At 37.6% G+C, this 14,098-nt stretch overlaps 1 protein-coding gene across 16 annotated transcripts in view; it reads left to right on the top strand.

The window, feature by feature from the left end:
* The window catches only part of LOC143693500 (uncharacterized), a 215,800-nt gene that overhangs the window by 178,079 nt on the left and 23,623 nt on the right, over positions 1–14,098 (top strand). For 4 of the 16 annotated variants that reach the window (XR_013181217.1, XR_013181208.1, XR_013181219.1 and 1 more), the window contains 2 exons: positions 12,453–12,495; positions 13,992–14,086. The exons of 11 other annotated variants lie outside the window; for them this stretch is intronic. The gene's annotated coding sequence lies outside the window, so the exon portion shown is untranslated. The remainder of the gene's footprint in view (positions 1–12,452; positions 12,496–13,991; positions 14,087–14,098) is intronic. One more of the 16 variants, XR_013181209.1, reaches the window with a different exon arrangement.

The following is a 14,098-nucleotide window of genomic DNA, read 5'->3' as shown; positions in this document are numbered from 1 at the left end:
TTTATTATAACAAAAACATCACCATGCTTGGAGAACCCCAGCAATAATTCCTCTTGACTGCAATAAGTACTTTTGAGGAAGAGAAAGCTGATGAGCTGCAGGCTTCCCTGCTGCTAAATTCATCTAACAACCCACTCATGGTGTTTTCTGCTTTAAAGACCAATAGGAAGTTTATAAATTGGTTGGATGCTCTTCTTTTCAGTATAGTCAGATCCTGAAACTTTTCTGTTGGTCTGAAAAGCTGGATGCAGTTTGGTTACTGGGCAGCATCAGTTGTGAACATTATTCAGTTATACTATCACACTGGCCACAGAGTTACATGCAATTTTACAGAAATTTGTGATTGTGGATCTGCCCAATCACCCTGAATGTAAAAGACCTGTGGGGTCTGGAGTTTGGCCATATTCCTATATCTGCACAATGTGATGAGACTTCATCTCTGCAAGGATAGAAATCAAAATCCTGAAATTAGCATCCTGAAGTATCTCAAAACTTTGAATGTGAGCTCAGACCAAACCTGAATTTTGAAGCTTATGCTTCTATCTTGGTGGTCATTTCTGATGATGATCAAAATGAGAAGAAAGCAATTTAAATCTATTTTTTTTAAAGAAAAAGCATCTCCTTTGACAAATAGGAATATAGTTCAGCAATATTTTCCTCTGATCTCTGTTATTGTCAGCAATGTGTATGTACTGAATTGAATCTGGATGAATAAGTGCTATGACAAAAAAAAGCTATACTTTTATTATATCAGAACATTGCTGGAAAGTACAAGCAGAAACCATGAAAAATGCTGTTTTGATGAGACAGCTAGGCCTCTAACCTCAAAGAGGATATACCCTGGGTGCTCATTTGGAAAGAACCAAATGTTTCACATCCACTCAGTCATTGCACAGAAAAAATACTTCTTTGTATATAAGAAATATTTTGGTAAAATTCATAAAACTTCAATGGAATTACATATTGAGGAATTAATTGTATTTGTATAAGCACTGCAAGATTTTATTTTAGTCAAATACCAGTTTTACTGATCATTTTGGCTTAAATGCACCCTGAGTAACATCATTCAAGAGACAAGAAAAGCTGCACCGGCTTTTAGAGTCTAAGGATCATTTTTTCCTGAACTCTAGAGAACATGTTGCTGCCATTGGTGTATGCCACATGTGTGCAGCTTCTTCAAGGCTCTTCTCATGCTGTTCTGGTTTCCCATCATGTTGTGACCCAGCATGTCCAGGAACACCTCACATGCCTCTTCTTTTCAAGCGTTGGCAGATTGGTGAGGGGAGAGGATGGCCTTGCACTTGACATGCAACTGAGCCTGTGGGAAAAATGTTCCAACTCTTCTCATTCAAAAGCTACTTCTGAAATTTGGCATATCCATTACATGCCATGAGGTGGTCTGTGTTCCCTAATGTGCATCTCTTTCTGGTTTGTTTTTCACTGCTGGCAAAAAGCACTTAGAAGAACTTTTATTTCCACCAGACCTTAGGGTCTGTAATGGCTGATCCTAGACACTTTGTGCTGGTTTTGGCTGGGATAGTGTCAATTTTCTTCACAGCAGCTAGTATGGGCTATGTTTTGGGTTTTGGATTTGTACTGAAAACAGTGTTGGTGATGCAGGGATGTTTCTATTACTGCTGACCAGTGCTTGCATGGAGTCAAGGTATTTTCTGCTTCTCACCCCAGTCCAACAGGGAGTAGATTGAGGGTCACAAAGAGCTGGGAGGGGACACAGCTGGGACAGCTGACCCCACTGACCAAAGAGACATTCCACTCCATAAGGCATCATGCTCAGCATATAAAGCTGAGGGAAGAAGAGGGAAGGGGGCGGACATTAAAAGTGATGGTGTTTGTCATCCCAAGTCACCATTGAGTGTAGCAGAGCCCTGATTTCCTGGGAATGATTGAACATCTGCCTGCCCATGGAAAAGCAGTGGACAAATTCCCTTTTATGCATGGCTTTTGCTTTACCCATTAAACTATTTTCAGCTCAAAACAAGGGTTTTCTTATTTCTATTCTTCTGATTGTCTCCCCCTCCCTGCTGCGGTGGCAGTGAGTGAGCGTCTGTGTGGGCCTTAGTTGACAGATGCAGTTAAACCACAGCACACCTTCTTTTCCAGAGCAGGATTTTCTACTTACAAAGAGCTGGGCTTCCATTCTGTCTCTTTGACAGTATTCTGCACTTAAGGGCATTGGTTTCTGCTCTTGCACTGGCTCAGCAATCTTGAGCCCACATGAATGGGAAAAACACTACAGAAAGGAACTAAGCTGTACTTCCCATCATGAGCAAAGATTTGTTCTGCAGCAAAGGTAATTTTCAGTAAGAGAAACTCATATATAAAACACAGGGGTATAAAAACATTTCTTGTACCACATTGACAACAACTGAAAAATTGCATAAGAGATGTGATGAGTTAAATATATGTTGTATATTCATAATACTAGGACTCCTTTCTCTGTATCTGTCTCTGTCTGTCTAGCTGTGCACATCCTGTTTCCCTGAAACTGGAAATTAATGTGTTGGATGGGCTGTCTTTGACATTCATTTTCATCATTTCTATGCTTAGCAATCCAAACCAACTTTCTAATAATTAAGTTCATGTTAGAAGGGTACAGTGGACTTCCATACATTAGACAGCCTAATTTTTGTGCAAGACTAGTACTGCTTTACTTTGTTTGTTGTAGCAGCACTGCTAAATCTGCACTGGTTAGTGGCCTTGTCAGCATTACCATCACAAATTTCAGCTCAGTACAAATTCCATTACAAATTTTAGTGCTTAAAAAACAACTGTTGCTTTTCGTCAGTGGTGCTGCTTCATACATGCTTAACCAGCAAGAAAATAATTTTGCAAATTTTGTGTTTAGGTTGTTTTAGCCATTTAGCTCTTTGATTGTAGATGCCTCAAAAATACAAAACAATCTGGGAAAATGAGAAACAAGTGAGGTTTATTTTGCAAAACTTAGTCCTGAAAGTGGTTTAATTGTTCTTCAGCCTGCCAGCTCATGTGCAGTTGATGTGTTTTATCCTATTAGAAGGCAGTTACTTTAGGACAAAAATAGATACTCTAGACTGGAGGCTTTGGGTGCTCAGCAATGACAATCTCACTGACAGCTGTTTCCCCATTGCTAAGATGTCCCTGCACACCTGATGAGGACCAGACCTGGACCTTTTCACATGCCAAATCTGTCCAGCTTTCTTAATTTCATACATGGAAAGTTGGCCTTAATACTCAACTTAGCGAAGGACATCCCTGAGCACCTGCTTCCTCTATCAAATCTTCAGCACTGTTTTTTTTCCCCTAACTTTGCCTTAACCTTCAAAAATGGTGACAGACTCCCATCCCTAAGTCAACAGATAGATGTTCACCTTTATTTTACCCTCAGCACTAACTCCTCTTTCTCGTGGATGCTTTCATGGGATAATGTTGCCATTATTTCTGCTCAAGGTACATTACAAGCTGTTGCCTTGCTGCTGGCATCTTATTTGGGCATCAGGATGGCAAAGGTTGTCATGTGGGGCAGCTGGCCAAGTCAGTGCTCCAGGCAAGAAGCCAAAGCTGTCTTCTTTCTAATGTTCCCACTTTCTTTCGTCCCTGGAAGATCCCTCTCTTCCTCTCAAACTGATACAGAAAGACTATTAGAGAATTAATCATACCTCAGGTGTCTTGGGGAATATTCTTGATTTTCCAGTCACTAATGTGTGAAAATCTTACACTGGAATAATGCCATATGTCAACCTGTGGCAATATCAGGGAAATATCGACAGCATTTCGTTAATGAAATGTTGAGCTTGAATGACCTGTAGGCTGAAAATTGAGGCTCCATAAATTTAAAATAGTCTCTCAGCTATCATTTGATCTAGGGTTCCCACTGGAACAAAAATGTTGTCCCTGTGGTCACCAAAAAAAAGTATTATTGCAATACAATAAGAAAATCTTGCCCAAAGACTAAAACTGAAAAACCTCTCACGTTGCTATGATAGAAGGACTTTTAAATTTTATAGTGGCTTTTTCTTTTCTTTTGTAGCCCTGTGATAGTGTTCCCAATAGGATCTGCCTAAATAAACTGAGTGTATGGGTGCATGCCACTGAATTTAAGCTCTTCATTGTGAATTTCTCCATTGATTATGTCATGTGTGTCTTTACACTAAATTCATGGCAGAGTAACCATTATAATCTCAAAATTATTATTACAAAAGAATTGGTTTTCAAAGACTGTTACTGACAAATTTTACCTGCGTGTCTTCAAAATGTGAGGAAAAGAAGGCATGAAAAGCCAGAATAAGAAGTGCAAATTAAGCAACACAGCAGAAATATTAATTAAAAGAGGTTAATTGGGTTGGGGCAGGGTGGTGGGAAATGCTCTAATCCTCTGCATTACCATGTGGTGTTTTTGTGCTTGATCATTGTTGAGGCCAGGAAAATAAGGGATTGGAAATTACAGCATGGAGGAGGAAAGAAATGTAATCAACATTTTCATTTCTTATTATTTTGCACGTTCCAATGGGAGGGAGAGAGCTTGGGTAGCCTGCTTTAAAAAGAGGAGGGTGTACATAGCACGGGGATCTCCAGAGAATGCCAGTCCTGTCTTGTGCAGTAAATTCTTGTGACCAGCCCCACAGGGTAGCTGGAATTGTGAAATAATTAGCATAGCTAGCCCTCAACAGTTAAATAATTTTAGAGATGTTCTTTCTTATTTTTGACCTCTCCTTTGAAATTAATTTCTCTTATTTGCAACTTTTAAGTGTTTTTACCCTGTCTTTGTAAAACAAAGTAAACTCAACCTTTTATTCTCCAATCCTTTTTATTAGTGACCTGATAAATATGAAATTTTCCCTAAGGACCAAAAAACAATACTTGAGTGTGCATGATTATTTGTAGACTTCTTTCTCCCAAACAATTTGTGAGTTTGCAGTAACCTACTGTGTCTTTTTTCCCCCTAAACTACAAAATCCTCGATGAAAGAAAACATTTGGTTCGAGAGTTTTCAAAAACTGCCTCTCTGCAAATAATAGCTAACAACATGAATACAGTATGAAACACATGACATTAATAATCTGTTGCTGACATTCAAATCTGGATTAAGACAAGCTTAATTCAAAATTGTATTAAAAAATCCATGTAGAATTTGCAGAAACATAAGAAATAATGAACTCAGAAGTCATGCCCTTTTTCTTCAAAAGTATTTTAGTATTTTCATTTAAATCAATTTTTATGGACCCATAAGGCCAACTTTTTAAGTGTAAAAAGTGTTAATATCCTTAATTTCCTGACTTGAAAATTTCTGTTTGAATTTTTAAAATAAAAAGGCCAGGTTAGGCCTTGAAGGTAGTTGAAGATGTCCCTGCCCACAGGAGAGGGGTTTGGAAGTTGATGATCTTCAAGGCACCCTTACAACCCAAACCAATCTACAATTCCATGATTCCACAAAGTTTCTCTGCCAGCTATGAGTATTGCTGACACATGGCTTTGTTTCAGTTTTTAAAGGTCCCTGGATGACAGCTGGGTTTTCACAGTCTGGACAGTAGGACATTTGCAATCGTGGCTGGAAAGCAAGCAGGGAGAGATTTTATGCAGTATTTTTCTTGGCAACCAATTGTGGGTTTTGTTGTTGTTGCTGTTATTGTTTGGGAGTTTCTTGGGGAGAGGGTTGTTTTGTTTGATTTTGGTGGAAGTGGGGCTGTAAAATGATCCTTTACTGCAGAGATAATTGTTGTGGATTAATAAAATGTTGGTAATCAGTTACCCAATACTTAGAAAAGCAAAGTCCCAAACTAAACAGCCACGTTAAGAATAACAATCTAACCAGGAACCTGACTCACAGCCACTCACAAGAGCTGCCCTGCTATGTCTCAAGATATATGTATATATGAAATTAAGCAGAGAGTGACAACTTAACTTGGATTTTGTTTTCCCTTTCCTCTGTCAAATTTGTTAAGTTTCTCTTAACCCTCCAATGATGCCAACTGGTGTTTTGTCAGCTACAGATTTAGGAGAATGTCAGCACATTCTCAAGGATTTTCGTTGCCATGGATAAGTGTATTTCTTTGATTTTTCTGGGAAATTATATATTAATAAGCAGGATATTTTGTTTACTTTTTAATGCATATTTAATTTTGCAGCCTATTCATTCCTCTAAATTTTGACAGAAAAAGTATTGCAGAGTGTGGGGCCCCCTTAAAGACTGTCAAACTTCTGCCAAACTTTAAAGGTCAAAATCAACTGTGACACCTACAGTTCAAATGTAATTAGTTGGAGATTTACTGGGATTTTATGGCAATCTCCCAGTAGCTTAGGAGTGATATGATATCCAACCTTATGGGATCCCAAGAGAAGCACAGGTGGATGTGAGGATAAACAGTAAAATATACTTGCTAACATGCTGCACCTTTTAGCAAGTCATCAGTCTCCTACACTGTGCAAGGAGCAAGAGAGCATTCAGTATTTTATTTAAAATAAATAACCTGCCAGTCTCTGACATGGCCATCTAGTACGAAGTTGATGTATTTATTTAAAGCTTAGCTCATTCTGTATGTTCTTGGATCATTAAACTGAAGGACTTGTACAGTCGTGATTTTTAATGAAGCATGTTTGAATAATTATGCTAATTTGCAAAGCACTAGAATCAAATCAAGTGATCAAAGTTTTCATGATTACTATCGTGTTTTTGTAACTTCCCCCATCACTGATTTCTGGATAGACTCTAACCCTGGCTGCTTCTTTTTTTTTTTTTTCTTTTGTCATTTATTTAGAAATTGCCACTAATCAATGTAGAAAGTTTAAAAAAATCAAGAAACACTTTTTGTGTTATGTCTCCATAGTGGACTTTGTATGAGTTTGAAAGTAATATAGCTCCAACAGACACCAGCCTAAATACAGTCTACAATCAATACTGTATTCTGCCTTGACAGAAAGCTGAATTTTTATCTGTTAAACGTGTGAGCTTGGGGCAGCTCTGTGTCTGAAGTGGTTTAAATCTGAAATGTGATGTGCTGCAAAGAAAGTTGATTGACATCTTTGTTTATTGAAAAGTATTACATGAACAACAAAACACGGCCAGATACAGAACACTCCATTGCAAAGTGCAGCTGTGTTATTTTTCAATCCTATGTGTTCTGCCCCTTTGATGCCTGTCTGATGTAATAAAACTGCAAGGATCTTCTTTGATTCAATAGTAAAAAATTTGGACAAGGGTGAGATATGGAGATATATATTGGTTGCAGGGGTTTGGTGAATATCTTTCCAAGAAAAAAAACAAACGGAGTTTTAGGTTTAATGCATCTGAAACTTTAAATAAATTAGTATACATTTAATAAGCAAATCGTCTGAGTCTGCTTGAAATATTTTTAAGTATGCATTGTAAGAGGGAGAAAAGAACAATGATGACTAATCTTAAAGCATTAAATATGCAGAATACAGAATTAAGTTACATTTAAATTTCATGTTAGAATAATTATGCTGTTCATTGACATTTTCCCATGTTTTATTAAATCTTTATTATGTCAAGGTAAATAGAGGTTAATTCTGCTGTTATCTCTTCCAGTAAAGTATTATCTTTAATCTTGCATTAATAAAACAGTAGTAAGTTGCACAATGTGGGTAATCACCATAGACTAATTTAGACCATTCTAAAATCTTACCTTTACAGTACAGTGTAGTTTAAAATAGATGTTACCAGAAAACATGGAACATAATTTAACTTATAGAAAAAATATCTTTTTCTCCAGGAAATTTATAGCTACATTTCCTTAATATATTGACTTATTGGCAATATACACTGCAAACTTCCAGCTCTGCTCTTTCTTTCTAGTGTTACTTTATATTTAGTTACTGCAAGCTCCTTTGACTTGCCTCTGACACAGCACAAACTGTTAAGCAGAAGTCTTTGTCTTTAGCACTTTTCTGGAGAGTCCTCACTTTGAGCATTTTTCGGTGGTAAGCATAGAATGCAAAATCCAATGATTTTGGTTCCTGTGCACCTCTCTTCAGTCCTAGAAACCTAAAGGGGTTCACCAAACTACACTGCACTGTAGTGAAGGCAGCAGACACTCACTGCAACATTGCTTATGTCTGCCTGCACACTGCTCCTGACCCACAAATCTCAGCTGGCTCATCATTCACCCCTAGGCAGAGCTCCAGGCATCTCTGCTGCTTTCTCATACAGGCAAACTCTTCCTCCTTTCCATCCTAGCCCATCCCTCCTGAAGGCCTGGTACCCACCTATTGCAGCACTGCAGTTGGGGAAGCTATCCCACAACATCCATGTGATCCCAGTAAATTCCGAGCCCTGCAATTGCATGCACACCTCAGATTTCTTCTCTTTGTTCCTCATGCCATGTGCTAATCCACGTTTAGATGCACTTTACAAAACTTCTTAGTCCTATCCCTTAGAAAAAGCAGATTTTGCTACTCAGAATCTGCACTTTTTTTTTTTCTCTTTTTGCAAGGGGTTTATTCAACTTAAAGAGATGATATGCCTCTTATTGCACTTAAGCTTACATGCTGTGGTGGTATTGTGGTTTACTTATATTACTATAATTTTGTTTGTTATTCTTACCTTTAATTTTTGTTTTCATCAAACTACAAAATTCCCCATGGAGTTTTGTCAGGTTTGCATAGCAAATCAATCCTCACATCCTTCCTGCACGCCACATTTTCATTTTACCAGCTTCTGTGCAAAGCCCTCCTCAGACCCACAAGTAAGTAGATGGTCAGTTACATTTTCTCATGAACTCTATTTCATTATCTGGAGTGTCCATAAAGTTATTATTTTAAAAGCATGAATGTCAATAGATCTGTAAAAGGCATTTACCAAGCAGCTTCAGTGCTGATAGGAAAGAAAGAACTCATTTTGAAAGTGCACTTGAGATCCATGCAGAGAGTGGGATAATTCTGTACTTGCATGCTAGTACAGCAATATGATCAGAGCACTAGAAGATATTTGCTGCTGCATGCAGGACTAGTTTTCAAGACTTTTTTCCAGTGTGTCTTTTCAAGATAAAACCTAGTTGAGAAGCGCCAGTGTCTTACCAAATTACTCAACTAAGCATTTGGAGATGTCCAGAGGATCAAATTACAAAACAAATAGTTGTTTTAAAAATAGTATTTCAGTGACATTTTTTTCTGCCCTACCTGTTTACTATGAATCATTATAGGGTGGGAACATGAAGTCTTATTTAGATATTTAATGTGGAAATTCTTTGCAATAACAATGAAAGTATGTGAGGCTCGTTAGAACTCAGGCTTATTCAGAGACTCAGAGTGCAGACATTGCATGTTGAACCTTTAAATAAAAGTAATATTTTGTTTGTCTGAAATTAACCCTTCCAATACATGAACTCCTACCATTATATTGAGCTGCCTTATAGCATTTAAAGACAAAAAGAACATAGAGCTTTTTGAAAGAATCTGGTTGGATTTTACCAGTTTTGCTGCAGCTTCTGTTTGGCGTACAGGAACTGCTCACACCTGAAATTCAAATGCAAACCTCTGAGATGGGAATCAATTGAAAGGGAAACAGATATTTGCATAAATCTCCAAGAGGTGTTCTATATAGTCCCACCTTTTCTTTTTCCTTAACTGTGGGATGACCTGAAGCAGGATTTTTCTTTTTGGACGTGTTTTGGGCAAGGAGGCATTTTCCTTAGTGTTTTACAAGCTCTGGTGCCAGTGAGGTGGTACACAGAGTCTCAGTACGTATTGAAAGCCCTCTTTAAAGTGGAAATATTCAAAGTGTGCAGGAGTCTCTAAGCGTCTGTTCCAGGGACACATTAATGCATTTGAAAGGATATTAAAGCTTAGCACAGAGGAAAAAAAAAGTCCTAGTGGCAAGATGTAAAACTGCTTAACAGAATTACATTCAGAACTTTGTGTATTTGATCTGAAAAAAAATAAATCATCTTACAGTTGCTCACATTAAAGCTGCATGTCGGTTTGGGAGCTTTTAGGATCTTGGACAGGTTTCATTTCTCTGGTTCACGTAAGCTCTCTGTGTATTTGTGCAACTGCTGAACCTCAGAGCATGATTTCTGGTGACCCCATGCACTGTTTGAGGATTTGCCTAATGTGCAAATTTAAGACAATCATTATGTATAGTAAAAAATTATTATCCACCTTTACCCCAGTACTCAGTTGCTAATAGCGGTCATGGCTTGATTCAGAATCCTTCTCAGTTTAATGCTTCCAATTAACTTGCATGGTTTTGTGGCTGACTTGATGGCCCAGATAAAGCCTGGGCTCTTCTGAGAGAGATACCAAGCTTCATTTCTGGACTATGGGATAAGGAAAGCCTTGAGCCATGGCTCAGCTCTAACTACTGGTGGATTAGGAATGTCATTCAGACTTGAGTAACTCTAGACTCTTTATAGGAGTCAGATTAAGATATAGAAAAGTGGAACACTGAGGGAGAATTAAGGCATCTTTTGACAAAAACAGTAGCTTGAGACTTGCTCTGGGTCCAAGTGGTTGGTCTGCAAGGAGATGAAGGCAAACCCTGGAGGAGGGAAGGCATGGCCATGAGTAGCATGTCCCTCTGTTGGCCACTGGTCTGTTGGTGACAGAGGCAGGCATGATGTTGAAACCTATCCTCTGAGTTAAAGTTGACTGTGGTGTGAAAATAAAAAAAAAATTATGAAAACCAGAACCTTATACATAGAATATGCAAAGCAAAATTCTGTCCTTGGCCTTGTGTTGTGTCATGATTTAGACATAACAGTGAAGACAGTGACTAGGGGACAGATGTACTAAAAAAAACCTTAGGGTTTTTTTTCCTTTAGCCAAGCAAACAGAGATAGTTTGAAATGGCAATCTCTTGTACTACATGAAATAAATATTACAAATGGAAAGGAAAGAGCAAACTGATTACCTTAATATTAAGAGCATCAAGAGGAATTTATAAATATCTTTGCGTGTTCAGTACCCAGTCCTGCACAGGGCATGTTAATTCTTGTCACAGAATTTGAAATTCATTTAATCAGAACAGAGCCTTTGAGATGTTTCACACCTGCAAGTGCATCAAGTGGCTAAATTTTACAGTCATTCTCTATGATATGACCTACATATCTCATTATAACACCGTGTTCACTACAGGTGCTTCCTACAAGAACATTTGCATGAATAAAAACATGATTACTCTCATATATAGTGAATGTTAAAAAGTGTGCTACATATAGATGTAATATCCATCAGGGGTTTTCATTTATTTTTATTCTTAATTCGGGTTAATATTTAATATCAATGGTTAAAGGACACTTTAACATTTCCACTTTTACATATTCCCTTTTTTTAAGGATGAGTTGATGGTATCTTATGTATAAGCAAAATACTTTCATTAAAAAGGAAAAAAATTCTGTAGATAGATGAAAACTGGTTTTAAAAAACCTCTTTTATTTTTGAAACTTCTATCTACCTAAATGCTTTAGAGTGTTAACCATTTCTGAATGCTTAATGTTGACTGCTTTAATGATGATTGTTCAGTACCCATACAAATGTTTTGGCACCAAGTAATATCTTGTTTGTTTTTGTGAATATAATCTGAAGGCTGCCACAACATCTAATAAAACCGTTTTCACTTTGAGAGGCATATAGACAGGAATAAAGGGCTGATAAAACACATAGCATCCAAAAAGAAATTCACCACAGCCAGTAATGAACATACACGTCCTTTATTCAACTTCTGATAAGTTTTTTGTGCTGCTTATAAAAGTGTGATTCAATGCCTTTCACGTATGTTGTAGTATATAGGAACATTTCAAGACGAAATGTACTATAACTCGTCTTAATGCTGATACATCTTCCTTAAAAATTCTCCAAAAAATAACTCAGAAGAAAGTAGAGCAGATCAAAGTGTTGAGATCTGTGTATATATGCACATCAGGACTTTAACACTTTCAAATCCTCCATGCTTCTAGTGAAGAAAACTAGTGCTCTCTCCAAGGTCACCAGTGCCATTTTTAGGGCTAATCAGCAAGGTTTTAGTGAAAAACCTTTGTCCTCCTAGTGACTCAGGTTCAAGTCAATCCACCCTCTCCATTTAAGCATTATGCCAGTGATGCAAGACTCCACCCAAATAAATCTGAAGTCAGACAACAAAGTATATATGGCATTGAGGATTTTTTTTTCACAGCAAACAATTTTACACACACATGTGTGCATGTAAGTGCATCTTCATTTAGATATGTGCACATATATCTATATATTAAACAAAATTATATGCTTCTTACATGTGTTAATATTTAAGATGTTCTCACAGTAAATGGAAGCAACATCAGCTATTAGTTATTCAGCAATTGAGATTAATGCAGTGTTCTTCTACATTTGGAATAGAGAAGTATAATAATTAGATAGGTGGGAGATTCAGGAATCTCCAGAATGTAGACTAACTACTTGGTGTAGTATACAGAAATTGGATGTAATTGTACTCATATATGCTTATCTGTTTGTTTTCTTTCCAGTGAGGCAAAGACACTGCAGTCCCCAAAGGATTTTTTTTCCCTGGTATGTTCAACTATTTTTAGCATTCCTCAGCGGTGCACCAAAAAGGAGAATTATTTTATCTCTGTGGGGGCCCATGAATTTCATGCAATGTGGGCTTCTGTGAACAGAGTTCAAAATGTATTAGAAAAAACAGGTTAATTTTTACAGTAAGAGGTTGAAATGTTGAACTGCCCTACTGTGGCAGTGTGAAGTATCCCACAGATAACGGTGGGGGATTGAACTCCTAAGAGCTACACAGAATATAATACTATTTACTGTTTTAATTGTAGGCAAGAACTCTATTCCTTTTCTGGAATTTGTAGTTCCCTTTAAAGTAGAAATAGGGTAATACTTCAAAATCTGCTTAACATATTTAATATCCTTAATTTGATGTTTTTACTTTCAGATTTGTTTGTATTCAAAATAGCAGTAATTGGCAGCTGAAGTTGAATCATAGCATCTGGGTTCTAGTCTATTCATGACATCAGTATATTTTTACTGCTTGTAAACATGCCCTCAGATCATCACGAAATGTCACAGAATTTGAATAACTAGAAAAAGCAGAGAGAATTTATGCTGCCATTGCTCCAAACACTAAATGCAGCATGTGCTGATGGGGATTGAGTTAGAGACACACTGGCCCAGAGGAAAGGCAAGAGCAGGACTTCTTATAGTGCTCTTCCTCCTCTTCCACCTTCTCTCTGAAATTCATACTAGTAAAGAGGAAAAGAAAGAAGACTTTGTACTTACAACTGGTATGTAGACTGAGAAGGAAAAAGATGGTTTTAGTCTCAGAAAGGGGAAGACCCCATTCAGAAAATTGGAAGGAACTCTTTCCGCTGTCTTCAGAGGATTTTACTGAATACTACAGGTTTACTACAAGCTTCTGTCAACTGTTCAGTTACTCTGACAATGAATGACATTTAATCCTGTGCGGGTCATACCCTGGGGACTGAAAGATACTATTCTTAGTGCAGACAAATAAACTTATTGCTTTGGGGCTGTAGGCACTTCTCCCCCAGTATCCTTTTTCAATTTATGAAGAACATTTGCATTGTAAACCTTGAGGCAAATACATACATCTGTTCAGACCTACACAAGTACTCAGCAGAGGTCCTGGCTGGCAATTTAAAAGGGAGCCAGGAAACCCAGCAACCCCATAGGTCATGGAGTCCAAATTCCTTGATGGAAAGAGGCAAAGTCCTAGCACCACAGTATTCTGATACTTCAGGCCAGAGCAAAGTCCTTGGGACATCAAAATGTGCAATTACAACCTGGTTTCCAGCAGGCAAGAAGGCAGTGACAAATATTACACATGTAATGACTACTTTGTATGCTGGCAAAATGCAGGATGTATTTATAACTAAATGAGACATTTGATTCTGAAGTGTCTTGAAAAACTGAAAAATTCTTTCTTACTTGGTCAAATATTAGTGGGAGGGTTTTTTTTGAAACTCCATTAGGACTCATAATCTGTGTATACTTCCACAGTGTTCTCTTGGTTCTGACTTTTACAGGTGGATGTAATTTGGTGATAGCCATGAAGAGTCTCAAAAAGACTTCTGAAAACTGACTAGATACCCCAAAATGTGAAAACTCAAAATGCTAAAAGGTTAGTCTTTGG

The sequence above is a fragment of the Agelaius phoeniceus genome, chromosome 3 (genome assembly GCF_051311805.1).
Source record: "Agelaius phoeniceus isolate bAgePho1 chromosome 3, bAgePho1.hap1, whole genome shotgun sequence".
In the NCBI taxonomy this organism is placed as follows: Eukaryota; Metazoa; Chordata; class Aves; order Passeriformes; family Icteridae; genus Agelaius; species Agelaius phoeniceus.
The sequence above is the reverse complement of the archived record's forward strand: the minus strand, read 5'-3'. Positions and strand labels throughout refer to the sequence as shown.